This window comes from Leopardus geoffroyi, chromosome E1 (assembly GCF_018350155.1).
Source record: "Leopardus geoffroyi isolate Oge1 chromosome E1, O.geoffroyi_Oge1_pat1.0, whole genome shotgun sequence".
In the NCBI taxonomy this organism is placed as follows: domain Eukaryota; kingdom Metazoa; phylum Chordata; class Mammalia; order Carnivora; family Felidae; genus Leopardus; species Leopardus geoffroyi.
Window position 1 is genome coordinate 7081243 of NC_059330.1, and position 22408 is coordinate 7103650.

Genomic DNA, 22408 nt, shown 5'->3' on the forward strand with positions numbered 1-22408 from the left:
CAAGGAGGGTGCTCTGGGCTGAAAGGTACAATGTGGGTTAAAGTCACCCTGAGGCACTCAGCCCCCATCGCAGCCACATCTGTGTGCCTGTTGACAGAGGCAGGGAGCAAGAGAAAGTCAATCTCACCGTCCAACCCTCCCTCGCTCCTTCACTCTGGTTATTCTCACCACAGCACTGGAGTGTGTGTGTAAGTCTCATCCTGATGGATTGTGATTCTTCAGTTTTAAGATCGAACCTCAGTGATTTTTTTAAAAACTCGGAACTTTTCCCGTTGCAAATGATATAAAACACAGTAACAGTTTTTTAAAGGATGGTATTCTTTTGTGTAACCGAGGGGCTCAAGGCTTTAAGCTTAGACGGATCTAGTGCCTCGGGTGACACAGCTGTCCTCTTCTCTCTGCTCCCATGTTGGTTTGTTCTTGGGTCCCAGGGGGTGACAAGGTGGCTGCCTGCCAGGTTCAATCCAGCGTAAGGGGAACATCTTTCTCCCGTCACTTTCGTGACAGTCCAGGGATTTTCGCTGGCCATCCAGATCCCAGTCGCTAGGGAGGGGAGATTGGTTGCTCTGATTGGCCAAAGTGGAGTCTTACCTCAGCCACATGATACACTGAGATTGGGGGTGGGGGTTACTCAAAGAAATTACTGTTTCCTGAAATGTAGAATAAATAGTAGATCCATTAGTAACATCCCTGCTGGTTCTTATGACGACTTAAAAACAAAATTTTTTTTAATGTTTAATTATATTAGAGAGAGAGAGAGTGTGGGTCGAGGAGGGGCAGAGAGAGAGGGAGACAGAATCCAAAGCAGGCTCCAGGTTCCAAGCTGTCAGCACAGAGCCCAGTGTGGGACTGGAGCTCACGGACTGCCCGTGAGATCATGACCTGAGCCGAAGTCAGATGCTCAACCGACTGAGTCACCCAGGTGTGCCCCCCACCCCATGACTACTTTTACAAAAAGTTCCAAAACCAGTAGGAAATAGGATTCCTTGGGTGACCACTTCTGCGACCTCCCCTCATGCCTGTGAGTGTAAGGCAAGAAGCAAGGACAAATGTCATCTTTCTGCAGCTTGAGTTTTTAAAAATAATTTGCTTTTAACAACTTTTCGATACACGGTTTTCTTTGAATGTCAAGCATTTTGAAAGCACGTAGACATGTATCAGTAGTTCCTTGGGCAGAGATCCACATAAGCAAGCTCTGAAGTGGGCAGAAGCTATAGAAGGAGTCCCAAGTAAAATCAGAAAAGCCTTGGAGAGAATCAGTTAGTGCATGAAAAATAGCAATTTGTGCACATTACGGGAACCTCTAGGCGTGTTATCCTTAACGTGATTTTATTAAGCGATGTCTCTAAGCACAAGGAAAAGATTATTTTAGTTCATTTAATTATTCCCAAAGTGCTTTTTAATGATATTAAAAAAGTTTTTTTTTTTTAATGTTTAAGACAGAGAGAGAGACACAGAGCACGAGGAGGGGAGGGGCAGAGAGGGAGACACAGAATCCGAAGCAGGCTCCAGGCTCCGAGCTGTCAGCACAGAGCCTGACGCGGGGCTCGAACCCATGAACCGTGAGATCATGACCCAAGCTGAAGTTGGACACTTAACCGACTGAGTCACCTAGGTGCCCCATTTTGACAGTCATTTCCAGTGGCAAACACATTCATCTACATATGTAGAAATGACTATTTTTATATTAAAAGGTATATAAAAATAAAACGGTATATATATTCACACACACACACATGTACCCACACATAACTATTATTTGACTTGAATCTATAGCCTGAGGTAATGAGGAAATAAAAGGTCAGACTTCCAAACACAAAACACATGTATATTGAGAGCACCATAAGCTGGAAAGAAAAAACAGAAGTTTTCTCAGATTTTTCGTCATTTTTTTAGCTTCACGAACAGCAGAGACGCTTCTTCTCGATTAAATTTCATACTTCTGAGTTTGATCAAATCCTAAAACGCCAATCAGACTGTGGCTTTTAAACCACTACGGGTCATTAAGGAAGGATGGACACTAAGAGCCTTATATTATTCCATCTTTATCTTGTTATGAGAAATGAGAACTTGTACGCGTGTTTTCAATCCCAGTTTCCTTGTAAACTCACGAGAAGCCCAGTGCTCCAAGTCTCTGAGGACGGCGTAGTTACAGGTGGACACCAAATACTCTTTTTTCCACATGCCCTCTCCCAGTACACAGGGTTTGTGTTTCCCTGTTGGCTGTCTGAAGAGTCCCGATGAAGTCAGGACCTTCACATCCATGGGCTCAGAACTGGAGAGTATCCTTGATGTGCAGATGTTGTTGCTCTCAAATTTCCTGCTGGCAGCCTCCTAAGAAACACTGAAAGCTTCTCAGGAATTTGAATTACCCAGTTAATAGGTGTCTGCTCCAGCTGAGAACTTCTCAGCTTTACTCAAGCCTGATCAGTATTCTGGGGGAGAGTTGTTCCCCAAGTACAAAACGGACTTGCTGCTCCTTGTGGGACCAGAAGGGGGAGCCATTGTGTAAAGGTATCAGAGGCTGTTCAACTTTTCGGTGTAGATGAAGAAAAGTCACAGCCTAGAAATACGTAACGGGTGGCACAGCACAAAGGAAACCAATGCTGTTACAGTGCAATTCTGGAAAGGGTATTTGGGTAAAGATGGCAGTCATCATATTCCCACTTAGGTGACCAAGAAGGAATAGAGGAAAATCTTTTCCCATCTTAGAAATTACTAATGGCTGCCATCAATATGTCAGAAATCTTAAGGTTCTTTTGTAGCACAGATTGAAGAAGCGAAGGTATTGGTGAATGGGCTTCGGTGCTTGAAGCCTGACTGCAGAATAGGTTGAGGGACTCCCTGAAAGGCACCCAGGTATCTAGAAGTAGCAGGTGTGCCTCAACTTGGACAGGTTGGCATTGGGTGAGCTTTTGTTCCTACCTCTGACAACAGCTCAAAGCACCAGCAATCACATGGGGCAGGGAAACCAGCCGTGGCATTTGTCCTTGACTTACACCAGCAGGAGCCATACCAGTAATGAAGGCAGGCACTGATTCTGCAGACTTCCGGTCCTACAACCGGGAAGTGTAGCCTGAGGCACAAAGGCATCCTTCACAGTTGGCGTTTGCTCCTCCTTACGGAGAAGTGGACCTCAAGTGGCAAAGTGAAAGTAGCCTTCTCATTCTTTCTTTTCTTGAGTTTGAGAGACTTAGAAGTGTTACAGTTAAAGCAGATCAAACTAAACCCATTTACTCACCGCTTTAAGGGTGAGCAAACAGAAAAAGGAGACACAAAGAGGGGAATGGGTGGCATAGGCGATGTGGGTTAAGGAGCGCGCTTGTGATGAGCACCGGCTGATTTATTTTAGTGTTGAATCACTACACCAGAAATTAATAGAGCACCGTAGGTTCGCTAACTGGAATTAAACGAAAAACTTGAAAATCCACCGAGAAAAGATTGTGCCAAAGAAGAGAAACAATCTGCAAAATCTCTCCAAGGTAGCCCGTGAAATGAAATTCCTACATGAGAGAGAATACAGTGTTAGGAAATCTCTAATTGGTATTCTGACCAAGTGTGAGAGGACCTAGCATCTTTGCAGCTAGAGTAGGCAGTCATAAAAAGGTACAGATCTGAAGTCAGGCAGATTGTTTACAGACAAAAAGCAAGCTGGTTAAATTTTAAAATGCCATGAAAGGAGAGACCGCCACAGGACACTGAACCACTCAAGTAGAAGGAAGTTGAAGAAAGTCAGAACTCAGAGGAGAAGCATCCTGACTCTAAGTGGATGAGAAAAAAAATGAAAGGAGACACGTTTTGTGTATTAAGAATAACAGAAGCAAAAATAGAGCAGATCAGGGAGAAGAAATCACCAAAATAAGAGAAGAGAAAGTTGCTAAAATGAATAAGGGTTACATTTTATTTAAATCCCAGAGAAGATTTATTTAATAAAGTTGTTCATTGGGTGAAACTGATCAAGTACCTTTATATCATGGCCCTGAGCGAGGATGGACGTGGTCTCTGTTCCAACAGAGCCAGATCTGCCTCTTAAGGCAGACCAGTCTCAACCAGCAGCACAAAGCACAGAAAGTTCTGGGAGAGAAGTGGCAAGCTTATAAGAAGGGCACTTTAATTGGCCGAGGGGATCAGGAGTGATTTTTCCAGAAGACATGATATTTTAGCAGACTTGAAGAATATGCAGGCGTTATCTGGATAAATAAATTTTAAAAAAATCTCAGGGAGCAGAAAGGGATGTAATCCAGGTGGAGGTCACAGTCTGGAGAAAGTCTCAACTCTGGGAGAGAGTGGCAAAAACAACAGGAAAAATTCCTGTAAGCCTGGAAAAATCAAAGATGAGTTAATGAGAGTGAAGGAAAACCAGAGTCTACATTACAAATGATCTTGTCTCTAGGATTCACTTTAGCCATTATTCTAGGATTGAGGATGTAACACAAAGATAAAGACTTTTAGTAATGATTACATGTGTGTTTTCAAAAGGACTCTCCAGTGATAACGTGAAGAATGAGCACTGGAACAGCAAGACTAATTGTGGGAGATCAATTAGGAGGCCACCACAAGAATTTAGGGAGGGAAAGGTAATCGTTAGTGGCCCTGGGAATGGAGGGAAGTAGGTAGATGTGAGAAATTTTTAAGAGGTAGAAGTGACTTTAAATTCATTAGATGTGGGTATCAGGAAGAAGGGGGAGTCAGGGATGACAGCCATGTGGAAATGCCATGTGGAAAATCTTGCCCCAGATCACTTAGTATTTGGAAGAACTCTGCAAGGAAGGGTATTTGGAAGGGAGGACTAGGTTTCCAACATGGCCTGACAGTGAAGTGATAGAAAATTTACAAGAGTTTTTTTTTTTTTTTCTCATCAAAGAAGTGCTTCAATTGGAAGAAAAAGGAGAGATTTAAGAGAAAGTATAAAGACATATGTGGAAAAGAGATAACTGCATGACAAAGGATTGCATCTTATGTGTTGGGAAAGGATAGGAGATGTGATATGAGGTATGAGACATGATGAAGTAAAATGAGAGCCACTCTGAGGTATATTCTAGACATAAGTTTTTAAACATCATGTTTAGTGGGAAAATTCAGTAAGTAAGCGGAAGGAAATCAACAACGGAAATGAGAGCTAGAAGCAGTCTGTCACCAGATGGTGACTGCAAATATCAGACCACCGTGGGACAACATTTACAAGATTTCAGGGTGGAAAGATTGTGAGACCAGGATTTTATACCCAGCTGTTGTTTATGTCAGAGGGTGCTAAAAATTCTTGGAAATGCAAGGGTGCAGAAGATACAGCAGTTTGTTGAAGATGCAGCAACCAACATACACTTCTTGTAAATGTACTCAGAGCAAATTAAGAAATGAATGAAGGTTAGGAACATGGCTTCTATACCAAGATGGTGATTAAACAAATATATACCTCCACCAGCTCTTCTTCAAATCCCAGGAAAATAACTAAAGGAGTAAAAGAACAAAATGAAATCCTTAGCAGTCCCAGAAGACAGAGAAGTTTTTATCAGCAGATATTTTAAGGAATTTTAGAAAATTGTAAAGTAGACTGGTTTGATGGAAAATAGAGCCAAGAAAATCACAAACAAATAGAGACATCTGGAATGGGTCACTGAAGAAGGGAGTACCAGTCTTCCCCCACAGAGCCCTGGAAAAATGCCAAGATCATCATCAACAAGAGCTGGAAATATTTGTTGAATGATGTTAAATGAATGAGCAGCTTGTGTGGCAATTAGCAGCATAATTAATTGAAGGGTTGCCAGCCCAGCTCGACTGGTCCTCAGTTCTGGCACACAGGCGGCTGGCTGTGGGATTTTCACTTTGGATGTAATAGATGAGATGAACTCTATAAATAAAGTGGCAGCACTGTCTTCCAGAAAGGGAAAAATAATAGGAAAGGGATTGTGCAGACCAGTGAAATGACCTAAAACTCCCTGCTTCCAGGCAAATACCTTGCTTGGCTTACTCTGAGTTTTTGAGATGAGACCTTAACGTGCTTATGTGCTTTCTGCTTGCACAGCTTGAAAAGAGGTCCGTTGGCAGAACATCCCCCCACCATCCACCCAAAGAGGACCAAATATGGTCCCAGTCAGGGCAGAGTCCTGAGGCGAGAATGGGACCCTCCACAGCTACTGAGGAAGGCCAGTGGAGGGACCAACATTGACTCAGGTACAATGTGTAAAGAGCCAAATAAACTTACAGGAGTTGATATGCCGATTGTCAATTCCCTTTTCGTCTGTACCCTCCCCCAGGTCCCCAAAAGTCACTATCACCTCTTCCAGCTGATGACTGTGGTGTTTTCCTGCATATCTCTAAATGATGTGTTGGTCTTTCTGCTTCTTGATTTTTTTTTTTTTAATTTGAGAGAGAGAGAACACATGCAGAAGCTGTGGTGAGGGGTGGAGGGAGAGAGAGAATCTTAAGCAGGCTACCTGCTCAGCATGGAACCCAGCGTGGTGCTCGATCTCACATCCCTGGGATCATGACCCTGAGATCAAGAGTTGGGCACTCAACTGACTGAGCCACGTAAGCACCCCTTCTTCTTGATTTTTTAGCTTTATACCTTTTCACTTCCTGCTAGGGAAGATGAGGCTGTAACTTTGCTCAGTAGTCTACATATTTATTACCAGGGTAACACAGACTCTCCAGCAGTCATCTGAATCTCTTCTCAATACACTCATTCACATTAGTCATGCTGACACTTTAATTTAAGAAATCCATTCACAGCTTGTTTCAGTGTGGAATGGTTTTCCTCCACAAGGGTTATCTGAGGTTCTCCGATCTTCACCATCCTGGCGATTTTTCATTTCTTTTCTCTCGAGTGGATACTCTGTTTCTTTGATCTCAATACTTATTTCTGGGTTTCCTCCCTAGTTTGGGTGGAGCATGTCCTCCAGTAGCTTTTCTTGGAGGGATGAATAGGAGGTAAATTTTTTTAGACCTTCAGTTGCTGAAACGGTTTATATTTCTGCCTGACACTTGGTTGATAGTTTAGCTGGGTACATAGTTTTAAGAATAGGGATAGGAAAATACCTCATGCTTTTCTTTACATCTGCAGGATTTCCTGTTAAGAAGTCGGGAGCCCCCGGGATTCTTGATCTTTTGTGTAGAACTTTTCATTTATTTTTCTCTCTGGGAGACTGTGGGATTTCCTCATTGTACCCAATCTTTGTTTGCCCAATTACATTGAATAGAAACTAATTTCTAACGTGATTTCAACCAAGCCTTCTTATTTTAGGCCCCTATTTTCCCTTTACCTCCACTTCCAGAAGCTGCTCATATGTGTGCTCACCGAAACTTTTGAGGGTTCTGTGGTATAATCTGTTTTCTCTACCATTGGCTTCAATTCCGCCTTCTTAAATAATAAGCCTCTTATTACTCATCCATCTGCTTTTAGATTTTAAAATTTTGTTGCTCTGCGGGGTAACTGGGTGGCTCAGTTGTTTAACCACCCTACTCTCGATCTCAGTTCAGGTCTTGCTCTCAGGGTCGTGAGCTCAAGCCCCACATTCGGCTCCATGCTGGGTGTGAAGCCTACTTAAAAAAAAAAAAATTGTTGCTGTTGTCCCTCCTGCTCTATCTTTATGTTTATGTTATGAAATTCCCCATTGTTTTCCTTATAATGGGGTTTTGGGAGGGAAGGAGTACACACACTTGTGTTTAATCTGCCATCTTTATCTGGAAGTTCATTTTTAGTGTATTTGCTAATGGAAATAATGTACCTGATTATATCCAGCGCTCTACATTGGGGAGGTCTTGGGCATCTGTGTTGATCAATACAGGCTGGTAATGCGCTATAGCAACAGCAAACCCAAAACTCCAGTGGCTTTATACAACAAAGATACAATTTTTACTTTTGTTGAATGTCCGTTATGGGTGGAGGTGGTTCTGCCCCATGGTTCTCCCTGGGGATTGACAGAGGCTTGACCATCTTGCAGCTGAACAGTCAAAAACATCCAACCTTCTTGGTTCCCATAGGAGGGACAGAGAGAGCTGGAGAATCTCACATTGGCAAATGAGTATTTTAGAGTGATACGGTCATATTTTGTCGGCCAGGATGTTTCATGACCATGATTTACTGAAAGAATAGGAAAGTCTCATCCGTACAGATATTTGAAAACAAGAGAGATATTAAGGGAACCTCGGAAGTCTCCACCCTCGCACCTACCTACATCTTCGGGTAAACATTATAGATCCAACTCTATTCAGTGGCTTAAAAAGACATGTAGTCTATTTATCTGTACTGTGGCACATCAAGATAAACATCCAACATTGGTGGGTAGCTATGCTCTATACCAGATGCATTTTATGTTCACAGCAGCACTCCTTAGACTCAGAAAAGTTATGTAACATGTCAAGAGTCCCTTCACGCACAGGTAGGAACTAGAGAGAAAGTCACACTAAGGGCTAATTGTGAAAGAGCGTAACGGTAAGCCCCCAAACATCTCTGCACCTTCCCACCTTTCTCCTGCAGGCGATGTGCCATTATGTTTGAAAACACAAGGTGGGGGCACCTGGGTGGCTCTGTGGGTTAGGTGTCTGACTCTCGGTGTTGGCTCGGGTCATGATCTCATGTTTCCGTGAATTCGAGCCCCATGTTGGGCTCTGCACTGACAGTGTAGATCCTGCTGGTGATTCTCTCTCTTCCTGTCTCTGTACCCCTCCCCACTCATGCTGTCTCTGTCTCTCTCAAATAAATTTTTTAAAAAACTTAGAAAAAAAAAAAACAAGGAAAGGTATCTGTTGAGAAAGATGAAAGTTGATAGTGAGGAACAAGACGGAACATGTGGAAGCCTAGTCATGGAAAAGCTGAAGACATCATGCCAGGATTCTCTGAAAATAGAAGAGACAAGAGAAAAATAAAAAGCCCAACTCAGTGACTGTGGTGCTTCTGTGGTTACTTTGGTGGGAATGTTGACTCAGTGTAGCAAAAGTGGGAAGGCTTGATGCGTTGTGTGTCCATTTCTACAAGCAGGAATTGCCTAACCGTGGAATAGACATCATGTGATTTCAAATAATACACAATAAACTGGAAGTTTTCTTAACTGGTGTTTCTAAATGCACTTTCTTTCATCATGCATCACCTTAGATACAGTAATCAAGCTTCTAAACATATGGAGCTAAATGATGAAATCTTAAAATCCTGAAATACAGAAATGTCAGAATAACAGAGCGTTAAGATATTTCTGCTCTGGCCACCATCTTTGCTCCCACAGGGCTCCTTAGTATCTCCTGATAATCTTCAACATTTACTCACCTCTCATCCCACATCAATTATAAGAAGCATCGTAGGATGGAGACACAAACCCTTTTAAATACAATCTCCGATGGTGGTGCTCTCACTTCAAGTTCAGAAATCTTCCCCTATAAGGAGATGAATTTTAGAACAGAAGCATATTAAGTGGATGGTTATGACCAATATTGGGAGGTAATTATCGGCTGGTGAGTGGTGGACCAGCTAGCAGTATTCTGGCACAATGTGCAATGGAAAATGCTTCTGGGTCAGCTAGGGCTGTAGATCAAAAAAAGTTTCATTTCCCTAGGAAAACAGAAGATGCTGTGGGAGGGAAAGAATGGTTTTCGCAGAAACTGGAGGAGAATTTGATGACTTAGGGAAGTGGGTCCTTGAGCGTGGCCCAGACTGTCCCTTTAGTCAGGGAACTTAATTTTGATTAATGTTAAAACATCATGATACGAGAAAGAAATCCTGAATTTCTCTGGGATTTCTTTGGGACCCACGCTGAAACGTGGGTCCTTTAGAGGGGTTTACGGTTGTGTTCATAATTCTCTCTTTTTTTTTTTTATCTGTATAACAGACTGTAAGATGAACACAGTCACTTTCTCTGTTGAACACAAACATGGCTTCTGAAATAAATCCAGGAAAGCCAATCACTTGTCCCGAGTAGTTACTGGGTTTCGGCGTCCGGTCCACCCAAATCAAAATCGAAAAGCTGACCAAAATGGTACCTGACTTACTCTTCCATGGTCTCTTTCCTGTCTTCCTCATCGGGGCATAACCTTCTCAAGGGTTATCACACCTCCCAAACTAATCCTAGGCAAGGAGTGAGCTAATATGTTTGGTGATGAGAATGCCTTCCAGAAGAGTGAATTTCAAGAGAAAACAGGCTTCAGAAGAAGAAATGGCAAGACAGGTTTTGGTCTGAGGCTGAATGGTGTGTTCCCCAAAGGGGGGGAATAAATAGGAAATCCGACGGGGAGGGACTTATGGGGGAATGTCCAGAGTGGAGGCCGCAAGCATTGGGAGGCCAGCACTGAACCAACAAGCATCAATTCATTCAACACTTAGAGTGAAAACCTACTGAAGTAAGTGTATTGCATCCTCTACATCGCAGATGAGGGGACTTCTATGACACGGATGGAACACTGATGTCATATTTAAGGCCATGAAGATTTGAACTGAGGGAGGGTTGCCTGACAACAGAGCCCTGTTCTTCCTTCTCCACAAGAGGCCTGGGATTCGAACCCATGGTGGAGGCCAACACCAAACACCTTGTGACCGCTAACATCCCAATGTCCAAGGGTGGCCTGGGGGGAGTCCCATGAAGTTGAGGGCTTCTGCAATATTCTGAAACATCATGTGCCAACAGGAACCCACCGATTACTATTAATCCTACTTACAAATTTTTGATTGTAAACAAGTGGCATTCCCTCCTGACTACAGTTGATATTTTGTAGGCCAGAGGTTGGTCTCCTGCTTCACATCCTCCACACCCACTTCCTGCCCCCACCAGGTACTCCCCCATCAGGGGACACACTTGGATGGAGGCCCCAGAGCTGAGAGCAGCCCATGTCAGCTGGTCAGGGAAGCCAAACACCGCACCTTTTCTTGTCTGTGTGATGGAAGCTTTTCCTCAAGGTGTCCCCTCTTCTCTGGGAAATAGTTTCTGTTCTTCACAAGGACACTGATTCTGGGGCGGATGACTGGTCACCTGCCATGACAAGCAGAGGATGGAAGGTGAAGGGCACGTTTCCTGAAGATGGGACCCCACGGAGGTGACTCTCTCTGGGAATGGTTCCAGTAACGTTGTAGAACCCCCTTATCCTGCCCCTTCTTTTCCTCCAGTTGAGCTCAGTTTAAAGGGGGGGGGGTCTGCTTCAATCCCGCTGGCATGTAACTGAGGGCTGTATGAGAGACATTCATGTGAAAATATCTTCTGTTTGTTTTACCTTAATTGTTTTACCATTAGTTAAGCCAATTCATATCCACGACCGCAGTTTGGACACTCTAAAGCGCTGTTAAGACTGACCTAACATTCCCAGCTGGACCTCAGTGTTATTACAGGGCTGCCTGATGCCCACAGCCAGGCCACTTTGTTTTCCTGGAGCCCGTAATTCCACAGAGCACCAACTTCAGACACGATTACTCTGAGACAACGAGAAAAGGAAACAAAAATAGGGCCGCTTCAGAATCTTGTCTTAGAACAGATAAAAACCAAGTCACCGTGACACCCACGGAATACCGAGTCATGAAATTGCCCCGCCCTCTGACAGCTTCCGAGCTGGAGGGAACCGCTTGCTTTTGTAGACCGTTCCCCAACTAACCCAACCAAAACTCTGTGCTTTCTAACATTTTCTCACTGAGGTACACCCTCCCACACACTTGTCTGTGGTGTTTTTTCTCCCTCGTGAAAGGAGTAATAAAACCCCATTCGTTTAACATCAGGCGTGTTCCTGTTGGGCTTGGCTGCAGGGCATTGACAGACCTCGCGCTTAACCCACGAGTTGGCCATTGCAAAGCCAGAGTAATTAAAAGTCTTCCTTTGAATCGTCCTTCGTCACTCCATCTAATGCCTGTGATCGTCATGTAGTTAAAGGTTGTAAGTTGGGACAATTTCCCCCGCACTCCTACCTTTCAACTAGGCAAATGGTCAAGTGTCTTGCTTACCCATAGGGAGCATGGGGTCTCTTCTGTCCTTGTCAGGTGGGCTCTCGTGGTGGGTCTTGGGAATCACCTTCATCCCAGAAGGCATGTATCAACTCTAGATTCCACGAAAGGATTTGTACAGAGCTGGCTAGTGGAATCATGGGAGGCACGGGTTACCCTGATGCTTCCTACAGGCATCCATGTGTGTAGTTGGGCTCGTGGTCAGAAATCAGTGATTGCCGGGCAAAGCCAGCAAGTATGCTCACGAGTGAGAGAGGCTAGGTGTAATACACTACAAGGTCATGGAGCGCTTGGCAGACTGGCAAGAGCATGTCCTTTCTAAGGAGTGGACAGCTTACTTGCTGCTTGTTGCTGTCATGAGGCAGTGGGGTCCCAGTGTGGCCAGACCTTTTGATTTTTTTTCAAGTGAGGTTGAAACCCATATTTTATTCATTCATTCATTCATTCATTCATTCATTCATTCATTCATTCATAAAAGATGTTCATTCATTTTTGAGAGAGACCACAAGCAGGGAAGGGACAGAAAGAGGAAGACAGAGAATCCAACGCAGGTTCTGCGTTGTCAGCACAGAGCCCGATGGGGGGCTCGAACTCACGAACCGCAAAATCATGACTTGAGCCGAAGTCAGATGCTCAACCGACTGAGCCACCTGCAATGCAGATTTTAAAATGTGAACTCTTGGGGTGCGTGGATCCTGCTTCAGATTCTGTGTCTCCCTCTCTCTGTCCCTCCCCTGCTCACTCTCTGTCTTTCTCAAACATAAACATTAAAAAAATTTTTTTAATGTGAACTCTTGGGGTGTCTGAGTGACTTTTTTTTTTTTTAACAGCGAGACCAAAATATAATAGGAATATTTGAGTTATTATTCCTAAGTCTACTTAAGATGATCTTTCCTTGCAACAGAAGTTAATCTGTGTGTGTTTTCCTAGAAAAGTAAAATTTTAAATATTTGGTTTTCCTTACAAAGGTATACAGTTCTTAACGATAATTATTTCCATCAGGCTAATCTCCGTAAGTAATTCTGCGATAACCAACCAGGAGCTCAGTGAACTGAGTAAAGTCACTACTTAGGTTAAAGATTGCAGTTTGGGCTTACAGTGAATTATTATAAACAAAGGGAGGTACTTTGTCTTGAAAATATTAAAAATGTCAAAATTGTATTCTTGGCTCTTTCAGGTCTTTTAATAAATAAAGTTATTTGTTTCACAAGAATAAGTCCTATAAATTTAGTTTAAAACGAAATAAAAGGAAACGAGAAAACTATAAAATAATGATTTATGAGTTTCTCTTATATAGGAAAATGCAACAAAAAGAGGGGTTTTTTTCCCCCCTGTCCCATCATGATGTTTATATTTTAAGGTTACAACGTTGTGTGACGATGGTCGAAATTTTGCTGACTGGATTGACAAATGGTATAATTCTCTTTTCCTGTTTCTTTTAGGAGTTTCTCTCTGTGTTGTGTTTTGTTTGCTTGGAAATAATTGTTTAGCACTTGGAAAAATTTGAGTACCCCAAGGGTTAAAAAATATCTAGTCCTATATATCAACCCCCTGCATTATATGCTTGCACTGGAGAAGACTCTAGAATGTAAAGACCCATAACATAGCACTTGCTTTACAAGGGCTTGAGATCAAGACTCACACAATCATAGAACAGCCTCAATGACCATTAAATTCAGCTCCAAACAATGTTTGAGCAAATACTCATTTCTGTTCTTAAGTTCTTCCAGTAATACAGAACATACAAATCCCAACCCTTATTTTGTCTTGAATAGCTATAATAAAAGTTACTATTTTTTTTTTTTTTTTTTTTTTTTTTTTACAGGGACTGATACATCTCATTTTTTTCTTTTACCTCGTTTTTCACATCAGGCCATACAAAAATAGACCCATCTCCCATCTCTTTCTGCATGGGAACCATTTAAATTGTTGAAGATAGGTTTTGTATTCTCTCCAGGTTAAACCAAACACACCGAGTTTCACAGTGTCTTGACATCGTGCTTCCTTCAAACGTTTTCTCTTTTTTTTCACCATCTGGCCAGCCATCCAACCCCCTTGTGCTCCATTTTGTCTGAATCTACTCTGAGTGGTGTTCCCAGCAACGATGAGGCCAGTGAGGAGTGAAACTGTTGCCTTGATTCGATGTCTCTCGAGCCAGCATAAGATTCTGTTAAAGGTTTAAAAATGAACACATCAGGTGTTTGAAACATTTTGAACTTATGTCAGCTCAGGCTCACAAGAATTTCTGCTTATGTTCTGCTTCTAAGACACACCTGAAGAGTTCCAGGTTTGCGAAATAAGCCCCTGAGATCCAAAGACAGGATCTTAGATCTGCCTCGGTGAGTTTCTTCTGGTTAGACTTGTGCTTTGGTCTTGAAACGACCCAAAGTCTTGCTTGAAGGTGGCTGCTTCGAGCTTTGTGCTCAAATGGAACATGATGTCGTGGTAGGAATTGGCCCCATTGCAAAACCTTCTCTTTCGAACTGCCTGATTTTTTCATAATCTTGATATTTTTTTTTTTCTTTTTACTCATCCTGTCTACCAGCGGGATTATTTATCTTGCATATAAAATAGATTATTTATCTGTTTATCTCGCATTCGGAATCTGGAGGGATTTGTTCAAAAACGTGCTTGTGATTCTCTTCAAATATCGGAGGTCCAGATGGAGACAGTAAGGAAGTTTGGATCTATGCTAGCTTTACTGTGCAAGACTTGAGTTTCATCTGTGGAGCTGAGACAGAGCTACAGCTGGAACCGGCTGTGTAATATCACCTCAGTGACAAACAGTTTCCTTCCTTTGTTTGTTGTGGCGACACAAAGCGATCTGGGACAGTGCCCCTGGTTGCTAACCATGGTAGGACTTCCAGGGATTCTAAAACATCCCTTGGCTTTCGAGAGTATTCACGATCCCCAGTGCTATGAAGTGGTCTTGGATCAGTGGATGCCTTCCCTCTTTTCTAGGAAACTTCCTTCTGGTGATAGCCCTTAGTCCCGGTCTGTCGTTTGTACCCTCCACTGCGGTCTGGGGACTTTTTGCTTGAGCCTCTGGCAGCTTTATATTCCTTGAGTTCTGAGAATCGGGTTCTGTTGGCCTGTAGAACTCTCATTAGGAAGCTTTGTTTATGATTATAGTCTTTGTTTATGACTGAGTACCAAACGTGCTGTTTGAAAAGAGCAGGAGAGGAGGCAGTAAGACCCATATCAAATGTATGGAGATAAGTAAGTAGAAATAATCTAGCAATGCAGAAGTTAACTGTGAAAATAATCTCGTGTTGCTAAGAGAGCTGGTGGCTAACCCATGGGAAATAAACAAGTATTCTGACAGCACTGTAAAAAAAAGCAGATTATGGGGCGCCTGGGTGGCGCAGTCGGTTAAGCGTCCGACTTCAGCCAGGTCACGATCTCGCGGTCCGTGAGTTCGAGCCCCGCGTCGGGCTCTGGGCTGATGGGCTCAGAGCCTGGAGCCTGTTTCCGATTCTGTGTCTCCTTCTCTCTCTGCCCCTCCCCAGTTCATGCTCTGTCTCTCTCTGTCCCAAAAATAAATAAACGTTGAAAAAAAAAATTTAAAAAAAAAAAAAAAAAAAAAAAAAAGCAGATTCTGTTCACAAATCAGGGTCATAATGGAAAAACATCCTGCCCTGTGGTGCGCCTCTGAGCTCTGGTTCAGCTCTTGGTTCCTTGGGAAAGATGATCAATTTGGCACCCCAGCTCAGCAAGGCACGGCCCACGAAGTCTTACCCCTTCCCACTGTCCTGAGCTCTAAGCGCAGAGAATCAGTTGTAAAACACCTCCTAGTTTCCTAGAACTAATGGGGTTTGACACACTGATCCATTGCGCTGACGCACCATTGGCTTCTCCTCAGGGTGCTCGAGAACTATCAACTCCCAGTGTGTTACAGATTTTAAGACCTAAGCTCTTCTCTTTTTCTGGGGCAGTTAGGTCAGCTATGAAGTTTCTATCAGAAGGGAGACACAATCCATGACAAACCATTCTCACACTCCATTCCCTAACGTTCCCACCTGAGGGATGATGACGCTTGACTTTGAATCAAACCAGGTGCCCTGGAGCCCAGAGGAGAGCTGTGATTTGAGAATTCAGAAGCCAAAACAATATCTCGTTAGTGAGAAGAAGAATTTCTTGCAAACTATGCTAGCTTAACTGCAGGCACAGTCAGATATTTAGTGTTAATGGGTGAAAGCCATGGCCAAGTTGTGGCCAACCATATTAACACTTGTGAAGGCAAAAAGCAAACATACATAGAGCAAAGGTGAAGTCACCACAGTAAAGGGGAAAAGTTAAAAGGAAGAAGAAAAATAAAATCAAAATCTTGCTTGAAAAAATAAGCCAGTGAAGTAAACCCCTATGATTGAAGACAAAGTAGAGAAACAAAAATACTTGGGAAGAGAAAGAAGTTATAATCACAGATAATAATAATAATAAGCAGTAATAGTAGTTATAAATAAGAAGGGGAAGGAGAGGAAGAAGGAGAAGGAGGAGAAAAGTTAAATACTTAAATAGCATTTTATGTATCAAGATCTGTTCTGGTGTTTTACTTTTTTTTAAGTTTATTCATTTATTTTGAGAGAAAGAGAGAATTCCAAGCAGACTCCACACTGTCAGCTTGGAGCCCAACTCGAAGCTCAACCCCATGAACCTTGAGCTCATGACTTGAGCCAAAACTGAGACCAGAGGCTTAACCATCGAGCCACACAGGCATCCCATGTTCTGGTGTTTTAGAGATGCGAATTTTTTAATCCTCACAAAAATCCTACGATGTGTTATTATTTTACAGGCAAAGAAACCAAGTCACCAAGAGGTTACATTAGTATCTGGTGTGTTTCATACTACTGAGACATTTCTAGGCTTATAGACAAGTTCTTGTCGCAGAACTTACCACAATACAGCTTCTTTGTGTCTTTCCTTCAATAATCATATCCAAGATCTCAACAGGTCTGCAAGCCCTACTTCCAAAATATATGCCAAATCTGTCACGTCTCTTCATCCTTCCTGCTGCTCTTTTCATCAAGGGCACTGTTACTTCACCCAGATGATATCAATAGCTTCTAGATGGACTTCCTCCTCTTTCTTCCCTCTTAAAATCCTTTCAGCGATTAAAATAAGCTTGGGAGGGATGCCTGGGGGACTCAATTAGTTAAGCATCCACCTCTTGATTTCTGCTCAGGTCATGATCTCACAGTTCATGAGATCAAGCCCTGCATTGGGCTCTGCACTGACAGTGCATAGCCTGCTTGGGATTCTCTTTTTCTCTCTCTCACTCACTCCCTTTCTCCCTCTCTCAAAAATAAATAAACTTTAAAAATGAGATAAATCAGATTCTATTTCTTGATTTAAAACTTTCCCCATCGCACTTAGAGTAAGTACATTCTAAGCTCCCTACCCTGGTTTATAATTCTTTATATGATTTGGCCTCTCCAACTTCATCTCGTTCCATTCTCTTTCACTTTGTTAGTGGTAGTGGGCTCAAGTTCCAGTAACTTGTCCGTCACCTTAGAAGAAATCTATCCACATGTCCCCAAACATTGGACCTTTACGAGGGACCAAGGTGCTTGCTGCTTCTGCTCACCATATCTGATTAGTATAATATCAATATGATGGGTCAGTTTGCCATTCTGTAGGATGTCAAGACAGTTAGGGTCCCTGGAATTATATCAGGGCGGAGAGCAAGAGAATAAACATAGCCCTGAGCAAGAGAGTGAACATGTACTCACTCTTGTCTTACATAAAAGCAAATTGCTTGTGATTCTTCTTTACTGATGGATTTGGAAAAGAACACATCCACCAGGTTGATAATCACATACCAGATGCCAGAAACTGTGCAGTTCTGTTCTAGTAGAGATCTCTCATCTGACATGGCAGCTGAAACTGGGGCTGATTTTAGGCTTACAGAAGTTCACTTTCATCCACCGTGATTCATCTGGTGTTTGCTGGGACCAGACAGTTTAATTAAAAGGGAATGGGGCGAGACCACAAACCCTGCCTCTCTCGACGTCTTTGATGTTAATAGTATGCAGGATTTGTCTAACTTACAAACTTGGCTGGGGTACTGGAGAAGGGGCAATTTCTGGGTCTTGTCCTAAATAGTTCCCTTACCGTTGATGACTCTCACTGAATAACTCAGAGAACCAATGTGAGAGATTGCTAATTGTTCAATATGTTCGTCCCAATTATGCACTTAGGGATTAGAAAGCCACTCGGGATTCCCTTTATAAAAGGCTTTCCTATATGCTAGAATGTACTCTAACTGGAGGGCCATATTGACACTTAAGGTTCCCGGATGTCAGTGTCAGTTAAGACTCCTTATCCAACCATCCTTTTAAAAGCTGGGTGTTCCTGCTTCCCCAGTGAAGTTACCCTGGTGAATGGCTGCAGTTTATTTGGGAAAAGGATTGGGGAATACCGACAGGATATGCTAGTGGTGATGTCATACAGTTCCGCGGGAGGCTGGTGTCCACTTGAATGGATAATTCTGGGTTTGCGATCTAAACTTAAATCGGGAAACTGGGTAAAGGATCACGATTTTCCATTGCCGCTGATGGCATTCTTCATTTCCATGCCTCTCATTTTCCTTTTCTTCTTACAATTTAGGTAACACCGCAGTGGGTAGTCTGTGTATCTTGTCCCTTGGGAGACTGTGATCCTTCAGCAATTGGCAGAGATAGTCTTACTGACCCTCTTCCTTTCTGTCCATTGCAGTAATAACATCCACTTTGTCTCTGGCAGCTAAGCATCATTGCCTGGTGATGCCATTGTAGACACCCATCATTCCCATTGACGCAGAGGACCAACTAAGTTGTCAACTCTCACCCACAAAGGATAGACTCCCCTCTCATTGTCTAGACATGGAGGCGTCCTCGGAGTCCCGCCCCACCCCCACTCTGGGGTGTGTTATCAGTTGGTGGATTTTCTGACCTCCTATGATGAATGCGTTCTATCATGTAGCTTCTGATATCTTCAATAATGCCATGTTAAGGCAATTTGATCCTCTCTACTTCATACGTTGTAGGTCATTTTTTGACCAAGCTTCATAATGTCTTCTCAGCCATGTTTAAGAATCATTTCCATATAGCTTTGTCAGGATGTTAAAACCGTAGTCACTGGAAAGCACATCCATGTGAATAAATTGCTGCTCTCTGGTCATGTATTCCACTCCCTCGGTCTCCAGTCCAACACGCTGAGAATACACGCACAAGTTTTCCTACAGTTCTTGCTAGTGGGGATTAACCAAGTGCCGTAATTAGCCCCTTTCTACTGGAAACAGAAACTGCAGCAAACTTCCTGGGCTGTGGTGAGCTCTGACATGAGTAAAACAAGCAATAAACCTGAGAGCAATAAAAGGTGCTAAGTGCAAATCCTGAAGAGGACGAGAATTATTTCGTGCGACACCTGCCTCAGGTGATGCCTTTGCAGAATTCCAGTAAGTGGAGTTTGTTCTCCTCTCTGAAAGGAGACTGGGAACTCCTTCTGTCGGCCCAGAGATTTTAGAGGAATCTAGAAGCTGGATCAGATCAGGCTCAAACATAGGAAAACCATCCAGAGAGACTTCAGCTTCCAACAGATGGAATAACGGAGACCAGATTTACCCCTTGACCTGGGGGGGGGGGGTGGTGGTGGTGGAAAAAAAGGATAATATACGTGCAACAATGATATTCAAGGCATAGGACACCGAGCAATGAACGAGAGTGATTACCACTGGGAACAAGAAGATCCGCCCTATAAATGCCCCAGCTGGGTGCTTCAAGGTTTTGGGCTTATGGTCCTGGGAAAAAGAATCCAGGGGAAGCCTGGTAGACTCTGTGAGTTGAGGAAACAAGGTTGAGTGCATGAAAACCCAGGCAGCTAGAGTTTGTACCACAAAGTACAAGTGCAGGAAACAGTAAGACTTTGGATTTTAAAAGTAGCATTTCAAATACCAAAAACTTGTACACTGAACACTGAAAAACATTCTTGAAAGAAACTAAAGAAAACCTAAATATATGGAGAGATGCATCGTGTTCCTTGGTCAGAAAATTCAATACCACGAAGATGTCCGTTCTCTTTAAATTAATCATAGATGTAATGCAACACCAAGTGAAATCCCAACAGACTTTCTGGTAGAAACTGCTAAGGTAATTCTAGAAGAGCAAAATCAACTTTGAAAATGAACAATTTTGAAGGACTCCACGGGTGTTAAGACTTCTTATAAAAAGAAATTCATGGATACATGCAGTGCTGGAGTCAAAATTAACAAGTAGATCAATAGAACAAAGGCAAGAGTCTAAACTTAGACCCATATAAATAGGGACAACTTGGTTTTGTACAAAGGCAATTCAATGGTGAAAGAATCATCTTTTCAACAAATAGTGCTGGAATAATTGGATATCCAAATGCAAAAATTAAGCGTAGATCTCAACCTCACACCATATAAGAAATTTAACTCAAAATGGATCATAGACTTAAGTGTAAAACTTAAAACCATACAACTTCTGGAAAAACATAGAAACAAGTCTTAGAATCCCTGGAATAGGCAAAGAGTTCCTAGACATAACACCAAATGTATTGTTCATAAAACTTCAAATTGGTAACTTGAGTTTCATTAAAATTAACTTTTGCTCTCCAAAAGACACTGTTTAAATGAAAAGACAAGACACAAACTGGGAGAAAATAGTTACACATCATATATCTGAAAAACACTTTTTTCCAGAATATAGAAAAGAACTCTCAAAAACTCAATAACAAGAGAACAAACTATCCTATGAATAAATGGCAAAAAACATCTGTACAGACGCATCACCAAAGAAAATGTGTAGAGAGCAATTAGGCACATAAAAATATAGCCAACATAATTAACCATTAGGAAAAAATGCAAATTAAAGCCATGCTGGGATAACATTACACATCTGTCACAATGATCAAAACCTAACAACAACAACAAAAAACTTACCCATACTAAGTGTTGAGGGTCCAGTGCACCTGGAACTCTTACTCTGTTCAGGTGTGAATGGAAAACCATGAATCCACTTTGGAAAATAGTTCACCAACTTCTTAAAAATGTAAATATATGCTTACCGTGTGATTCAGCCATTCTATAATATGTATTTACAAAAAAAATGACAGCATATATTCATGCAAACAATTTTTTTTCCTTTATTTATTTTTGAGAGCTAGAGAGAGAGCACAAGTTGGGGAGGGGCAGAGAGAGAAGGAGGCACAGAATCCAAAGTAGGCTCTGCTCTGAACCCGACGCGGGGCTCGAACCCACAAACTGTGAGATCGTGACCTGAGCCAAAGTCGGACGCTTAAGCCACCCAGGCGCCCCTCATGCAAACAATTTTTGAAGGCATTTATACTTCTATCTTTCAAATGTAAGTATGTAATCTATGTGACTTAATTTTTGTACATGGTGTGAATTAGAGGTCAAAAGCTGTTACTTTCTTATAGTTCTGCAATGCCATTTTTGCTATGAAACAAGTTTCTAGATATCCATGGATGTCTTTCTAGGATCTTATTTCTGTTTCTTTGGCCTTTTATTTTGTTTTCATCTAGGCACTAATACCCATGCCACCTAAATGGCATTTCCATACACATTTCAGAATCGCCCTGTCAAATTGCACAAAAAAAGAGTTGTACTTTTTATTGGATTGCCCTGAAGCTATAATCAATTTGGAGAGAATTAACATTTTTGCAATATTGAGTTTTCCGATTAAATAATCATGATATATCCTTCATATGCTTATGTGCCATTTACTTCCTCTTAATAATGTTTTGTAATGTTTTGCATTGAATTCTTACATATCTTTTGTTAGATTCATTCCAGCTACTTGATTCTTTGTAATCCTAGGAATTTTTTAAAACTACAAAAACAGGGCGCCTGGGTGGCGCAGTCAGTTAAGCGTCCGACTTCAGCCAGGTCACGATCTCGCGGTCTGTGAGTTCGAGCCCCGCGTCAGGCTCTGGGCTGATGGCTCAGAGCCTGGAGCCTGTTTCCGATTCTGTGTCTCCCTCTCTCTCTGACCCTCCCCCGTTCATGCTGTCTCTCTCTGCCCCCAAAATAAATAAACGTTGAAAAAAAAAATTAAAAAAAAAAAACTACAAAAACACTAATACAGAGGGATACATGCATCCCTGTGTTTATTGCAGCATTATTTACAATAGCCAAATTATGAAAGCAGCCCAAGTGTCCACATGATATGATATATATCATATATATCGTATATAACACATAATGGAATATTACTCAGCCATAAAAAAGAACGAAATCTTTCCATTTGCAATGGCATGGATGGAGCTAGAGAGTATTATGCTAAGCAAAATGAATCCAAGAAAGACAAATACCATATGATTTCACTCATATGTGGAATTTAAGAACCAAATTAAATGAGCAAAGCAAAGAGAGAGACAGAGAGAGGGAGAGAGGAACCAAGAAATAGACTCTTAACTATAGAAAACAAACTGACGGTTTCCAGAGGGGAGGTGGGGGGAAGCTGGTGGAAATAGGTGATG

At 42.2% G+C, this 22408-nt stretch overlaps 1 long non-coding RNA gene across 1 annotated transcript; it reads right to left on the reverse strand.

Moving 5' to 3' along the window:
- Positions 1-296: 296 nt before the first annotated feature.
- LOC123603034 lies at positions 297-9361 on the reverse strand. Its single transcript, XR_006714692.1, has 2 exons — positions 9260-9361; positions 297-650 (listed from the first exon to the last, which is right to left on the reverse strand). It is a non-coding gene; the product is annotated as an uncharacterized LOC123603034 (long non-coding RNA).
- Positions 9362-22408: the final 13047 nt, after the last annotated feature.